The sequence below is a fragment of the Lepus europaeus genome, chromosome 10 (genome assembly GCF_033115175.1).
Source record: "Lepus europaeus isolate LE1 chromosome 10, mLepTim1.pri, whole genome shotgun sequence".
NCBI lineage: Eukaryota > Metazoa > Chordata > Mammalia > Lagomorpha > Leporidae > Lepus > Lepus europaeus.
Window position 1 is genome coordinate 103,556,262 of NC_084836.1, and position 15,483 is coordinate 103,571,744.

The following is a 15,483-nucleotide window of genomic DNA, read 5'->3' on the forward strand; positions in this document are numbered from 1 at the left end:
CAGGGAGCTGGATGGGAAGTGGAGCAGCAGGGATTCGAACCGGCAACCGTTTGGGATGCTGGTGCTGCGGGCAGTGGCTTAACCTGCTACATCATACCACTGGCCTCTCTTCGGATTTTTTGTTAAGATTTGACAGGCAGAGCCACAGAGAAGGAGACAGAGAGAGACAGAAAGTCAATCTATCCCCTGGTTCACTCGCAAATGCTTGCAAGAGTTGGCCCTGAGCTGACCTAAGCCAAGGCCAGGAACTGAATCCGTGTTTCCCATAAGGGTGGCAGGGACCCAACTACTTCAGTCATTGCCTGATGCCTTTATTCTCTCTCTCTCTCCTTTTTAAAAGGTCTATTTATGTATTTGAAAAAGAGGGACAGACAGATCTTCCATCCACTGGCTCTCTCCAGATGGCTGCAATGGCCAGCGCTGGGCCAGGCTGAAGCCAGAGCTTTATCCAGGTCTCCCATGTGGGTGGCAGGAGCCCAAACACTTGGGTCATCTTCCGCTGCTTTCCCCAGGCCATTATCAGGGAGCTGGATTGGAAGTGGAGTAACCAGGACATGAACTGGTGCTCATATGGGATGCCGGCATCCCAGGTGGTGGCTTTACCCACTCTGCCACAATGCCATCCCCATTCTCATTTTTAAAATGAGAATATTGATGTTTGAAGGATGAAATGCCTTGTCTGCTGTACACTGAGTGCTGGTTTCATAGTAAAGCCAGGATTTTACCCTGGGTCTGTGGCTCTAAACCTGGGCTTGCTTTTTAAGCATCTTCAACCTTCTGTGATTACACACTGATATTGTCAAAAAGTTCCTCTTGTTTAACACACAATCTTTCCTGTTGCAGTTGGAGCCCATTTCTTGTGTGTGTGTGTGTGTGTGTTTTTTTTTTTTTTTAAGATTTATTTAAAAGAGTTACAGAGAGAGGAAGATAGAAAAAGAGATGTTCCATCCTCTGGTTTACTCCCCAGAAGGCCACAGTGGCCAGGGCTGGGCCAGGCCAAAGCCACGAGCCAGTGGTCTCCCACTGGTTGCAGGGACTGCACTTGGGCCATCTTCCACTGCTTTTCCCAGGCCATAGCAGGAGCTGAACTGGAAGTGAAGCAGCCAAGACACAAACTGGCACCCATGTGGGATGCCAGCGTCACAGGCTTTACCCACCGTGCCACAATGCCTGCCCCATCTTAACCATTGTTAAGTGCTAGTTTAGTAGTATTAAATATATTCACATTGCTGTGTGATAGATCAGCTTTTCATTTTGCAAATCTATTCCTATTCCTTTAAATCACAACTCCTCTTTTTTGTATTTCCAGTCCCTGATAACCACTCTTCTACTTTGTTTCTATTTGATTACTCTTGATACCATATGTAAGTGGACTCAATATTGTCTTTCTGTGACTGGCTTATTTCACTTAGCATGCTGGCCTCAAGGCTCCTCTGTTGTAGTATGTGACAGACAGGACTTCCTTCCTTTTTAAGGCTAATATTCCATTCTGTGTGTACACCACATTTTGTGTATCCAGTCCCCCATCAATAGACATCTGGGTTGCTTCCACCTCTTGTGACTAATGCTGTGAACTTGAGTGGGCAATTAACTCTTTGAGACTCTGCTCAAAGGAGGCATAGCTGAACCACACAGCAGTTTTGTTTTGAGGAGCTGTTACACATGTGGGCACGCCACTTCACGGTCCCTCCAGCGGGTGCAGGTGTCCCAAGTTCCCCATGCCCTCACCAACACTGGGATTTTCTGTTCGCTGGAAACCATCTTCATGGCTGTGAAGTGGTATCGTTGTGGTTTTGGTTTGTATTCCTCTCATGACTGGGGACGCTGAGCATCTTTTCATGTTAGCCACCTTCACATTTTTAGGGAAAAGTCTATTCCAATCCTTAGTCCACTTAGGTTTTATATGTGTGTGTGTGTGTGATTCTAGATAGTAACCCATAATCAGCCATGATCTGCAAACGCTTTTCCCATTTCATAAATCACCTTTTCACTCTGTTGATTGTATCTTACTCCCTTTTAATAAGTACTTTGTGAAGATGCACTTTGAAACTTTTTAAGTACCCTCCGCCTCATAAAACGTGGCATTATTCATTCCATTGTCTATATCAGAATTAGGCTCATGGCTTCCTGTTTTATTCAGTGTGTTATCATCTGTATCATTACACATTTTGATGCTCAGATTGGCATAGCTATGGCTAAGGAAGCCACTTCCGCCGGCATCTATGTACCTTTGATGTATCTGCATCACTCTGAGCGCTTTCTTGCTTCCTGCTACAAGACCTTCCAGGATGACCTTGTGCTTTTTCTGCTGCGCTGTGGAAGTAGCCATTTCTCCAAGGACTTTGGTTCTTTTAGTAGAGTAGTGTTTAGATGTTTTTGGTCCTGGCTTTGCCACTGATGAGATTCATGGCTTTGAAAGCATCTGATCCGGAGAGGCAAACCTCAGCAATCAGTAAGAACAAACCCCTCACTTACAGATGGGCACAGCTGGCCATGGTCCCTGGCCAGTGACAGAGTTGAGACAAGGGCTGAGGTCTCTGACTTCCTGTGCAGTGCTGGCAGGGCCCAGTCCTCTCTGGACCGCACTGTCCCCGTCTGCCCACTACAGGTTAGCTGCCTGGGTCCCAGGACTGCCTGTCAGAGCAGAGCGCTGACCCTGTCTTACAGCCTTTTATGTGCCTTCCCCTGCTGGAGCCCTTTCTGGGGGAACCCACCCTGAATGAGACTCCGGCTTCGGAGGATTTGGAGCTTGTCAAGCCAGTCCCAGCCTGGGATGAGCTGACCAAGTGTGTGGACTTGGGTGGAGATGGAAGGAATCTGTGCCTCCCTGAAGTCCTTCCGGGTCAGCTAATACCCACCTCATGGGGACATCAACAGAACATGGGTCCAGGCCTGATGCTGGGAAGGCAATCGGAAGCACCCAGGCTGACACCAGAAACACTATCTTCCAACAGCCGGAGGGCAGTGTCTCTCATGATGCACTCCAAAGGTGAAAAGAACCCTTCTGCTTTCCCATCAGTTTCCTGTGCCTGATTGGGGATGGGGCGCTGCTTCTGACTTGTACCCTCTCCTTCAGTCAGCATAGCAGTCCCCCGGCTGGCTGGTGAGCCCTGACTGTGTAACTGATGCCGGTTACCAGTGGTGCAGTCAGCTCTTCTAGGTCACATCCTGTTGCCATTGAGAAGTCTTGAGCTCTGTCCAGTAGGCTTTCAGGTAACGACAGTGCAAGTGGGTTTCATGCAAGGCGAACAAGTAGGGGCTGCAAAAGAACAGACTAATTGCTGCCTTTCAGTTCCAGCACTTGCTTCTGGGCTGCCAGACTCTTATAGGGAAGACTGTGCAGAAATTAAAGGTTGGGCCTTGCAGAAAGATTTGCTGAATGAAAAACTGCGGAAAGAGCTCTACAGGCAGAAGGAACAGTTTAGCAAACTACGGGGACACCAAAATGCAAGGTGACCTTGGACAGCAAAGCTGGGGCTAGGACCCAGGCACCCAAGAGGGAAGCCTCAGAGCACCTGGGAGCATGCAGTATCTGGGGAGAAGCTCATTTTTCCCAACAAGCAAGAGACTTCATATGGGTTTTTAAAAATAACCTTTATTTTCTCAAAGCTAATAAGTGCATTACAGGAAACTTAAAAACACAAGAAGCAAAGAACAAAGTCATCCGCAATCACAAGCAGTGGAGCTCAACACGTCCTTCTGGGTCCCTGCGTGCACACACAACATCCCTTGTATGTGCCTGAGCTAGGGAATGTATGGATCATGCTTTTTCACACTTCATGAATATTTACCAATTCCAAATCCCAAAGCTGCATGAGTATTTTGATAACCAAAAATATACTACATCAACTCAATCTGTTAGGAAAAAATGTAATTGATTTTCTTGGGAACAAAAATTTTCTAAAAGACAGAAATAGCAGCAGGCCTCTAAATACAAGTTTTGGCGGAGTTACAATGAAGACGCGGCATTCCCTTACTGCCTTACAGTGACACACACAGCAACGGTGCAAGCGTTCTAAGACAATTCGTGATCAGACTGGTATTATCGAATAGTAGCAAGAAGGCATGTTTGCATTCACTTACTTAACGTACTCCTACAGAACAGCCAAAGGAAATGCACATCCACCAGTGGTTATCATCAACATGTAGATAGGACCCCTCTCGCTCCGTACTGCCTCTGCCCCTCTCTGCCTGCCCAGGGAGGAAGTTCTGATACACGCCGACTGCTCAGAGGTGGTTTAACGATTCCAGGTCCAGGATGCATCTGTTCTATCAATTATAACAAAAAGATACAAACTGTCTAATTCACCAGCTCTACTTTTTATCATACATTGCCTCCCCAAGACATCTATAAAGTGTAGCTGTTGTAAAGAATGAACTTTGTCCACACTAAACATGGGTATTTACCAAAAAACGCACATATACACCTACTGGTCTAATCTAACAGCATCTTCTAGCTATGGAGGTACTAGTAATGAGCACCTTCCCTTCACCCTCCCCTTCCACCATTCCAGTGACCAAGCCCAGGACCGGGACATCTCCCTCCCAGAGGAGGACTAGCAAGGGTCACTCCCAGCAGATAGCCCTTCCTAAAAACTACCAAAAGGGGTGTTTATATAGGAATTATCTTATTACCTCTACTTTTAGCATACTTTGGGCATTAGGACTTATTTAATATACAGCAATATTAACTAAAATGCACGTATATAACAATGGATAGACAACTGGAACAATATAAGAGGAAGGTAACCCTTCTATGCATACTTCCTCAAGACCCCTCCCCCCCACCCACCGCCCAGTGACTTCAGCATTCTCTCCAATGCCATTCCCACAATGCAATCACTCCTATGAAATAACTACTTAAACGGGTGTTACTTTTAAACACCTAGAGACCAGATGTTTCCAGTAAGGACTTCAGTTTCCCACTAACCACACAGTAGCCCCTAAAAAACCCACACATGTAACAAAGGCTCTAATGTGAATGTCTTCTCAACAAGAACATCTGGACTAGGAAACCTTTCCCTTCCCATCTCTATCAACCCAGTGGTTAGGTACAAGCACCTGTATGCTTACAGGGAATTTTAACAATTTCACTTTCATACGTGGTTTAAGATCGGTCTTTCCTAGGAGTTTTAACACAAAGCATACTCAACATATTCATTTACTAACTCTACTTTTGTCATACACCAGCAACCTCTTTAACATCTAGGAAGACTAGATGTTGTAAAGAAGGACCTGTTGGCCCTTTATATATACATTATGTACACAGCATGACAAACAGCATGGACAATGGTTCCCCTTGTCCCACCACACACACACCGGCCAAAGCCCTTTAGACTTTCTTCCGCTGCTTCCTCCCTGAAGCAGCACAAACACAAGTGTGTACTGCTCAGACAAGGAGTTCATCATTCCACTTCCAAAAGACAGGATTTCATATGAATTTAACAAAAGGATATCTACAAAATGTATTATTTACTACCTCTACTTTTAACATACTTTGTGCACTTCTGAACATCTAGAAGGACTAGATGTTTCAAATAAGGACTTAAATGTGTCCACTATGTACACAGTAGTGTGGAATAAACTATACACAGGGAACTGCTTCCGTCAGAAAGTGTCTTCCGAATAGGAACGTTCAGGAAGGTCTAGAGAAGCCTTCATTTCCTCCAACTCCTTCCCCCCACCACCAACAGGTAGATGTGGGGCACACTTGTCACTGCAATGTGATGTTCAACTTCACTTCCAAAAGTCCTTTTCAGAAGACAGTCTTTCTATGTATTTTAACACAAAATATACAAAATGTGTTAGTTTACTAACTCTACTTTTGTCATACATCGGCAACCTCTTTAATATCTAGAGACTAGATATTGTAAAATTAGGACTCCTTTGTCCAATATATACACAATATATACAATACAGCAAAGTTAAATGAAATGCATGTAACATATAGGGCAATAGGTATGCTCAAATTTTCTAGCACACACTAGCAAAAACACATTTTATAATCTCTTCCCTCCCACCTCCCTCAACCCAATGAACAAAGTACAACAGAGTATACTGTCCACGAAAGTGGCTCACCAATTCCATTTCCAGACGTTTCCTATCACTTTTTAAAAGCTATGTACAAAAGTGGTAATCCACTGCTCCTACTTTTAAATACACCAAGCACTTCTAAAGGTCTAGATAGACTAGATATTTCATACGAGGGTCTTCAGAAAGTTCATGGGAAATACTTATTACAAAAGAAGCTATATGGGCTTCAAATTTTTTTTGCACCAAAATAAACATCTTTTAATTTCATTTTCCATGAACTTTCTGAAGTACTCTTGTGTAAGGACTTGCCCACTAAGAACACAACGCCGTTAAACAAAATTGCACAAAGGTAACAATGGTTATGCTGAGGTATCTTCTAAATGTGACCCTTTTGGTCTGGAACCATTCCCGCCTCACTTCCACTTTCCCCTCTGCCTTCGATCCAGTGGACAAGCACAAGCACGTGGAATGCTTACAGATGGCTTCACACACGGACATCCAAGTCATTTACAGAGGACACGCTTCCCTAGGAATCTCAACACAAGGTATATAAAATATGCTAATTTTACTAACTACTTTGTCATACACTGGCAACCTCTCTAACATCTAGAAACTAGATGTTACAAAATTAGGACTCATTTGTCCATTATATACACTATACACACAGCAAAACAAAATGCACAAAACACAGAAAAATGGCTGAAAACATCCCAAGTAGGAACACACCAGCATATTACCTTTTACAGTTCCTCGCCTCCCACCTCCTCCAAACCATGGACAAGCACATCTTGTACACGGCTCACAGACGTGGCCAATTCCATTCCCCGGAGATGCATTTCATGAGTTTTACCAAAAAGATATTTACAGAGTGATTTCACTACTTCTACATTTAACATACGTCGGGCACTTCTGAACATCCAGATTAGACTGGACGTTTCAAAATAAGGACTTAGCTGTCCGCTATATACACAGCAGTGCTAAACTGCACACAAATAACAAGAGTTAGAATCTGAAAGTGTCTTCGAAGTGGGAACATTCTGGCCCAGAACCCTTCCCCCCTCCGCCATCTCAGTGGGCTAGAATGCTCCGATTTTCCAAAGACAATCTTTCCGAGGAATCATAAAACGTACAAAATTAGTTAACTAACTACTTTTGTCATACACTGGCAACCTCTTTTAACATCTAGAAGGGCTAGATGTTGTAAGTTAGGACTCCTCGTCCTTTATATACACTATATACACAGCAGAGGGAGGAACACGCACACACACCGAGGGTCCTCGCCGGCAGCTCGCAAGCACCGAGTCCCCCCACCCCACCCCACCGCTTCCTCCCTCTCCACCCCCACCAGAGCCCAACCACAAGCGTACCCCTCAGGAGGGAGTCCGGCCACCCCCCAAAGAACCGTCTCACAGGCATTTTAACGAAAAGATTATTTACAAAACGTGTTATGTTACTACTTCTACTCTGAACGTCTATCAGGCACTTCAGCACATCCAGTTAGGACTAGATATTTCAGAAAAGTACGTGGCATCGTCAGCTATACACAGCGGTGAGGAAACGCACACACAACACAGCGGCTGGAACAAGACGTCCGAGCATGAGCAGTCGGGCCGGAACCTTCCTCTCCTCTTCGTCCTCACGGCCGTGGCCGGCGCCCTCCCGGCCCCCAGTCACTTCCAGAAGACATCTCTTTCCTTCCGTGTTCCAAGCACAGATGGCGTTCACGAGACGCGTGGTTTTTCTAACTCTACTGTATCATACGTCGGCAACCTCTTCACATCTAGAACGCCTAGACGCAGCCAAACCAGTTGTTTTTTTTTTTAAAAAAAGGTCGAGGGGAAAGTTGAGAGCAGCTTTTTCATATTATATACACAGGCCTTCTGCGAACGGCCAGCAAATCTTCCCAGGGGCGGCGGGCCTCTCCGGGCGCCTTCTCCCCGCTCCGCCACTGCCGGCCCAGCGGAGGTGTCGGCCCGCAGCGACACGGCGATCGCCCCAGGCCCAAAGACACGGCCGGGCTTGCGTCCGCAGACCGCGCCTTCTCCGGCCCTCAGCTCCTAACGGCCTCCGCCGCGTTCCAGCGGCCGCCATTCCGCTCGCCTGGCCACACCCGCACCGTTCGCAGGCGCAGCGTCCTTGGCGCCTCGCACAGGCTCCGCAGGGTTGAGCCGGGAGCCCCGGCCGCCGGCGGGGTGCGGGGTGCGGACTCCGGGAGGCGACCGCCGCCATGAAATCGCCGAGGTGGGGCCGGGTGCGGTTCGCCGCCGCGTCAATGCCCAGGCCAGGGCGGTGGAGCAGTCGGCAGCGAGAGCCCCGGGAGTCTCAGGGTAGAGGCCATAGTCCGTCCCGGGGGCCCCCCAGCTTACCCGCCGGCGCTGGGCCGGAGGGAGCGGAGGGCCCCGGGGGAGCAACCCGCGTCCTTCTTCTCTCCGAGTTCTCTGCCGGAACTGACTTGGCAGTTCGCTGCGCGGGTGGGAGAGGAGAGGCACCGGAAGTGCCCTCGCGCCGGGGCCCGGGAACGTTGGTTCCGCGACAGCAACGTTCCGGCCTGGGGGCGGGGCATAGTCACGTGGGCTCAGGACGCCCTCCTGGCTTGCCCTTCGCAATGGTGGTTTTTACCGGCCTCAGAATACTCCGAGCATGCGCATTTCTCAGCTTTCGCATCACCACCCCATCCCCCTCCCCTTGCCGCTTCGCAACGTTTTATTCATTCACTCCCTCGCCCACCGCCCGTCTGTGGTTTGAGCCCCTACAGTGTGCCCCGTAAGCGCTGGGAAATGTCGCCGCGAAAGCAAGAATAAAGACACAGGAACACGCCTGCCCTCCTGAACTTACGTCCTAGTAGGGACAGCAGATAAACAAGATCCCTAAAACGAGTAAAAAAAGCAGACAGCAAAGAAAATTTAAAAATAGGGAAGAGGAATGGGACGTGTGGGTGATGGAGACTTGGAGGGGGTGAGCGGGGCTGAGCCGCGCAGGAGCCTCCCTGGCAGGGGAACAGCCAGTGCACAGGCCACCAAGCCGGAGCATCCGTCCCCGGCCTGGCCTGCAAGCAGCAAGCAGGCAGGGGACGGGGCAGAGGGCAGACCGGGTCACAGAAGGAGGGGCCGGAGATGGGAGCCTTTGGAGGCCTTTGAACGCGGAGAGGAGGCTGGGGGAATGGGGAGGGAGACCTGGTGGGGACCACTGCAGTCAGCCGGTGAGACAGGAGGGGCGAGGGCGAGAACGCAAGGAGGCCGGGCCTTTGGGCCTGACTCAAGAGTGGCTAGGAACTGAGATGGAAGAGACCATGGGAGGAGCACGTGTCGGGGAGAATATCAGGAGCTCAGCTTTGGACGTGATTTCGTTTGAAATGCCTGTCTGACATTCAAGTGGAAATGTCAAGTACACAGTTGGATTTATGAGTTGGCATTCAGGGTAGAGTTCTGAACTGGGGATGTACATTTGGAAGTCATCCGCATATATGAGGGTATTGCAGAAGTTTCCTGGAAAATGAAAAAAAAAAAAAGGATGGTTTATTTTGGTGCAAGAAAGATTAAAACCTGCGCTTAGTTTTTTCATAATACTCATTTTCTATGAATTTTTGAAGATTGCTCACATGTATAGATTTCAAATTTTGAACTTGAATTTATTTAGTCTCACTTTATTTGACAGACAGTAGAGATGGTAGCAGGGATGGAGGTGGGGTAAGAGGGGGCGGTTGGGACAGGGATCTTCTATCCGCTGGTTCACTCCCCAAATGCCTGCAACAGGCGGAGCTGGACTAGTCCAGAGTCAGGAGCCTGGAGCTCAGTCCAGATGGTGGCCACCCATGGTCTCCAGCCACCTCCCTGCCTCCCAAGGTCTGCACGAGCAGGAAGCTGGGTGGGAAGCAGAGGAGCCGGGGACTCACATCTAGCTCTCGGATACAGGGCGCAGGCGTCCCAAGCAGTGGCTTAAGCACCACAGCAAACTCCCACCCCTCAAGTTTGTTCTGCATCACAGCGTTAGCTCCATTTTCCACGAACCTTTGAAGCCTGGTCCTAGATGCCTGTAGAGCCGTGAGGCTGGGTGAGGGAACCAGGAAGTGCAGAGAGAGGCGGGGTCTGAGGCCTGGGCCGTGAGAGGTCAGAGAACAACCAAGAGAGTGTGGTGTCCTGGGAGCAGGTGAAGAACGTGTCTCGAGGGAGAGGAGACTTCTTTGTCACCACTGTTGAACACTAGGGATGGTCAAGGCAGGGAAGCCTGAAGCTGATGCTTCCGGCTTTTCTCTTGAATGCTGTGGCGAACTCTCTTGTGAAGGCTTCTGAGTCCCTCGAGTCAATCCTGGAAAGTAACGGAAGATCGAAGGACTGGTGCAGTCTTGGCGCAGACCCAGGTCAGATTCCCAGGAAGAAAACCCTAGGCGCAGATCCCTGTGATGGGAGGTGGACAGGAGAGGAGGTGAGAAGGCAGGTGGGGCTCTAGTCCACAACGCCACGGCCAGGGCCTGAGCAGGGGCGGACAGGCGAGACGAGAGTTTCCGGCACTGCGAAGGAAGAAGCCACTGGGCTTAGTATCTGGTGAGAATAGGGAGGAGAGGCAGGAGGAGCCACGGACCATGCTAGGACGTCGATACTGGGTCTCAGTGGACAGCTGCGTGGTTGGCACTCTGACCGTAACAGGAAGCAGGAGAGGACCCCTTTCTGAGCCCACACCTCCTAAGCAGCCCAACCCGCTGGTGTCCCGGGAACCTGTGAATGACAGTGAGGACTCTGCACACCTCCTACTTTCTGCTTGGAATCTTGACTGCACTCTTCCGCCACTTTTTTCTTCCCTTCAGCTAAGACAACAGAAGAGATGATTTACTGTGTACGGGTTATACTCAGCCACCACGGAGAATAGAACTAACCCAGAGTGTCACAGGCCCAGGGCCCAGGGCCATCAGGGACTGTTTTGATGCGGCAAGGTGGGTCTCTCATGGGTGGCTTTGGAAGTCCGACAGTGATGGAAGTTTCAGATCCTTCACGACAAGTTGTAGATGGTAGTGAGCAGTCCAGCAACCCGCTGCAGCATCGCCGGCCTCCAGCGTCCCTCCGTCTGCTGCCTTGGCCGTCCCCTGCACGCGCCAGCTGGGAGCTCTGCCACACCTTTCTTTTGCACTTCACCCCGCGCTGGTGTCTTACTCTGCATGGCTCTCGTGGAGCAGAGGCTTCCGAGAAGATGGTGCTAAAGCCAAGGGACCCAACAGTATCTCAAGCTCCTCTTGGTATCTCCCCCTTGAAAGCCTGCTCTTCCACAACTCAGTAATGGCTATTCCCAAATAAGAAGTAGGCTTAATCTGTGATGCCCCTCCCACTTCTCACACCGCAATCATCACCTCCTAAAAATATTTCAGATACAGCCAGTGCCCTGGGCTGTCCTTGGCAGTCCTCACGAGCCCCTTATACTTTAATTAAAGTGACAAGAAGGTGAAATTTCAGCTCATCAGCGGCACATTCATCAGCCACATTGCAGGTACTCGAGCCACAGGCAAGGCTGGCACAGAAGCTCCAGGTACCAACCACATGGCTGAACCAAGAAGCCATATTTAGCAATATTTTTGTCAATAACGCAAAATTGACAAACTTGTCAATAATGCAAAAATAATGCTTTTTCTTCTAGAGAAAACAAAATGAGCCACAGGTGGCTCTTGGCTGCCGTGTGAGCACAGATGTAGAGTAGTTCCTCCACCCCAGGAAGTCCTTTAGATAGCACTGATTTGTCACCCAGTCCAAGCCAGCAACATCTCCGTCTGGATGCCATGAAAGCTTTCATTGTCCTCCGGTGGTTTCTACTGCTCCTCCTCCCTACGCCAGTCTCCCACAGAAGCCAGAGTTAACTTTTCATCACAAATCACATCTCGTGACTCCCCTGTGCAGGCCCTCAGTGACTTTCCATCACACTTGGAACAAAATCCAAGCTCCCGGCCGTGCTGCTGCCCTCCATGACCTGCCCTCTGCCCGCAGCGCCTCCTCGCACTTTCTCTCTGTGGCATGACATCCTGGGCACGTGGTCTCCTTGCTGTTCCTTGTGCTTCCCAAGCTCTTCTCTGCCTCAGGGCCTTTACATGTGCTCTCTGTCTGGAAGGCTCTGCCCTCGCTCTTGGTCTTTACATGTGCTCTCTGTCTGGAAGGCTCTGCCCTCGCTCTTGGTCTTTACATGTGCTCTCTGTCTGGAAGGCTCTGCCCTCGCTCTTGGTCTTTACATGTGCTCTCTATCTGGAAGGCTCTGCCCTCGCTCTTGGTCTTAGCCCTGCTTCGTTCCTTTAGAAGGCATTTTCTGGCTCCTTGTCTCAGGAGATCTCTTCCAGTTATCATTTCACCCTACTTATTTCCTACATGCATTCACCGTAACTCCTAATTGTATTAATAGCAATGAATATTGCTGTTTCTTTTTTACATTTTTTATTTATTGGAAAGGTAAAGGGAGGGATCTTCCATCTGCTTGTTCCCTCTCAAATGACCACAATGACCAGGACTAGGCCAAGCTGAAAGCAGGAGCCCCGAGGAGCTCCATCCAGGTCTCCCATGTGGATGTCAGAGGACCAAGTACTTGAGCCCTCACCTGCTGCCTCTCAGGGTGTACTTGGACTTGAACCCAGGCAGTCCAGTTGGGCACTGTCTTAACCACCATGCCGAACACCTTCCCTTCTGTTTGTTTCTTATGTGAAAGGCATTACGCAAAGGTCTTGAATTTTTTTTTTTTTTTTTTGAGAAAAGGTTTATTTATTTGAAAGGCGGAGTGACAGAAGCAGACACAGTGGATCTTCCATCTGTTAGTTCACTCCCCAAATGCTTCCCGCAGCGGAACAAGGATTCAGGAACTCCATCCAGGTCTCCCATGTGAGTGGCAAGAATTAAGCACTCGAGTCTTCACCTGCTGCTTTCCCAGGCACATTAGCAGAGAGCTGGATCAGAAGCACAGCGGCCGGACTCCTGACAGCACTCTGATATGGGATGCGGGTGTCCCAAGGGGCAGCTTAACCTGCTGCACCACGATGCCCACTCCCAAGGTCTTGACTTGGATTCTTCGCTTTACAGTTTACATTCTGTTCTTATTTTCCCCTGTGTCCCTGACACCTAGAACAATGCCTGGCATACATACAATAGCCATGAATAATTGTTAAACAGGTGAATGAAATCATTCAGTACATACTAAGTAAGCACTTATTTACCAAGCCAGCACTTCTGTGATGGTCTCAGTTTTCACAGCCAGCCTGTGGAGTGGGTATACGGCTGCCCCCCTTTTACGGGAGACAGGCTGTGCACCTTGCCCACCTCTCAGGGAACCAGGGTTCTAATCCAAATCACTGGAGCTTCCTGGCGCCCCGGGAAGGCACAGTAGGGGTTATAGAGCTGAGCATGTGGCAGCCTGCACCACCCTCAGCTCAGAGCAGAAGCGCGAAGCCAAAGGACTCCTTTCCTGAAGGCCTTCCTACTTCAGACCAGGCCAGGGATTGCTAGCTGTCGCTGTCACGGCTCAGTCGGGAGGCAGAGGCAGGCCTGGCCAAGCTCCGGAGCATGCAGGGTGGGGCAAGCCAATGCGCCAACTCAGTGCTGAGCCTGCGCAGTGAAGGCCGGGTGGGGCCCAGAGACCCCAGACAAGACCCTTGAGCCAGGGCTACTCCCAGTCTGACTGGGAGTCACCATGTCCCTCTGCCTGTCCCCAAGCAAGGATGACACAGAGAAAGTGAAAACAACAAGCCCTCTAGCACTTCTCCTTGGGAAATATCACGTCAGATCTGTGACACGGAGCGGTGTCTATTAGGCCAAAGGCTCCAAGCTCATTAGTGACAAGGGTGCTGAGCTGCAAGGCACCCACACAGCTCGCTCAGAAACAAACAGGGCAGTATCCCTCCCCTCCCAGGCCTGGCCATGCCGTACCCCAGCACCAGCTCTCGCACGCGTCTGCACCACAGCCGACCGGCTGTATGCGGGGCGCCCTCAGGGTCTGCTCGTAATCCTCATCGCTGTCATTGTGGCTCAATTTGGGACTGCATTCTGCAGAAGTCCATGACCTTGAATCATTCCTTTTTTTTTTTTTTAAATGATTTATTTATTTATTTGAAAATCAGAGTTACACAGAGAGAGAAGGAGAGGCAGAGAGAGAGAGAGAGAGAGAGAGAGAGGTCTTCCATCCGCTGGTTCACCCGCCCCCCCCCCCCCAATTTGTCTGCAACAGCTGGAGCTGTGCTGATCCAAAGCCAGGAGCCAGGAGCTTCTTCCGGGTCTCCCACGTGGGTGCAGGGGCCCAAGGACTTGGGCCATCTTCCACTGCTTTCCCAGGCCATAGCAGAGAGCTGGATTGGAAGTGGAGCAGCTGGGTCTCGAACCAGCACCCATATGGGATGCCGGCTCTTCAAGTCAGGGCATTAACCCACTGTGCCACAGCACCGGCCCCAGCAACTTCCTTCATAGCTGTGTACCACAGTGTCCTACCCCATTCAGGCTGCTGTCATGAAGATGCCACGAACCAACCCGGGAAGCTTCTCCCAGATCTGGAGGCCGGGACGTCTAAGATCGGGGAGCCAGCAGACCCCGTGTCTGCTGAGGGCCTGGTTTCTGGCCCCTGGGGGGTGTACTCTCCCTGTGGCCTTTTGTGGTGGAAGGGACCACAGGCCCCTGTTGGCCTCTTTTATCAGGGTGCTAACCCCGGTCACAAAGGCTCTGCTCTTATGTTCTAATCACCCACCGAAGACCCCACCCCTCAATGCCATCCCGCGCTGGGGGTTTGGATTTTGTCTCCGGAATTCTGGGGAAGGGGAACACAAACACGCAGATCACAGCCTGCCAGTGCCAGTTTTTACTTACTGCCCGTCTAGGAATGCGCTCACTCAGCGTAACCGTAGCTCGATGAACCTTGTCCTCAACAGTAGTTGTGAAATGGCCAAGTTGGCAGGCATGCCAGTTATATGTTCTCACAAATATATGTAAATATAGAACTGTTTAAAAAAATGTTCATCCGGGTTCCACTTGGAATCCTCTCAGTGCAGCCAGTGAAGCCGTCACACTTGGCAAAACGACTGGTGCCGGGGATACAGGGACAACCCGGAAGAGTTCCCAGTGGCCAAAACGGGAACAATTTGAGCAACAAAATAATGTAGTACTGGAAAATAGCCCAAGTGCACCCTAAATATAGTCCCTATTGATATAAATGATTGAATAGATAAATACATGTGGCAGAAGAGACAAACCAGCCTTACGGGAGAGCTACAGATAACATATGTGGATCCGCCCCCTTTGCGCAGGGTTGACGCCCACCTTGAGTGCGGCTTCATTTAGTGACTTGCTTCCAAATTGTGGGAAAGGAAGAAAAACAGGGAAGCTCACAGCGGAGAAACCTGGCAAGCACTGCCTTGGCCATCACCGGGTCGTGCCAACAGGGAGCCCCGACACGATGTAGTAAGAGCCCTTTAATTCTCCGCTGTCCTTCCCCCCAGCCCGTAGCCCT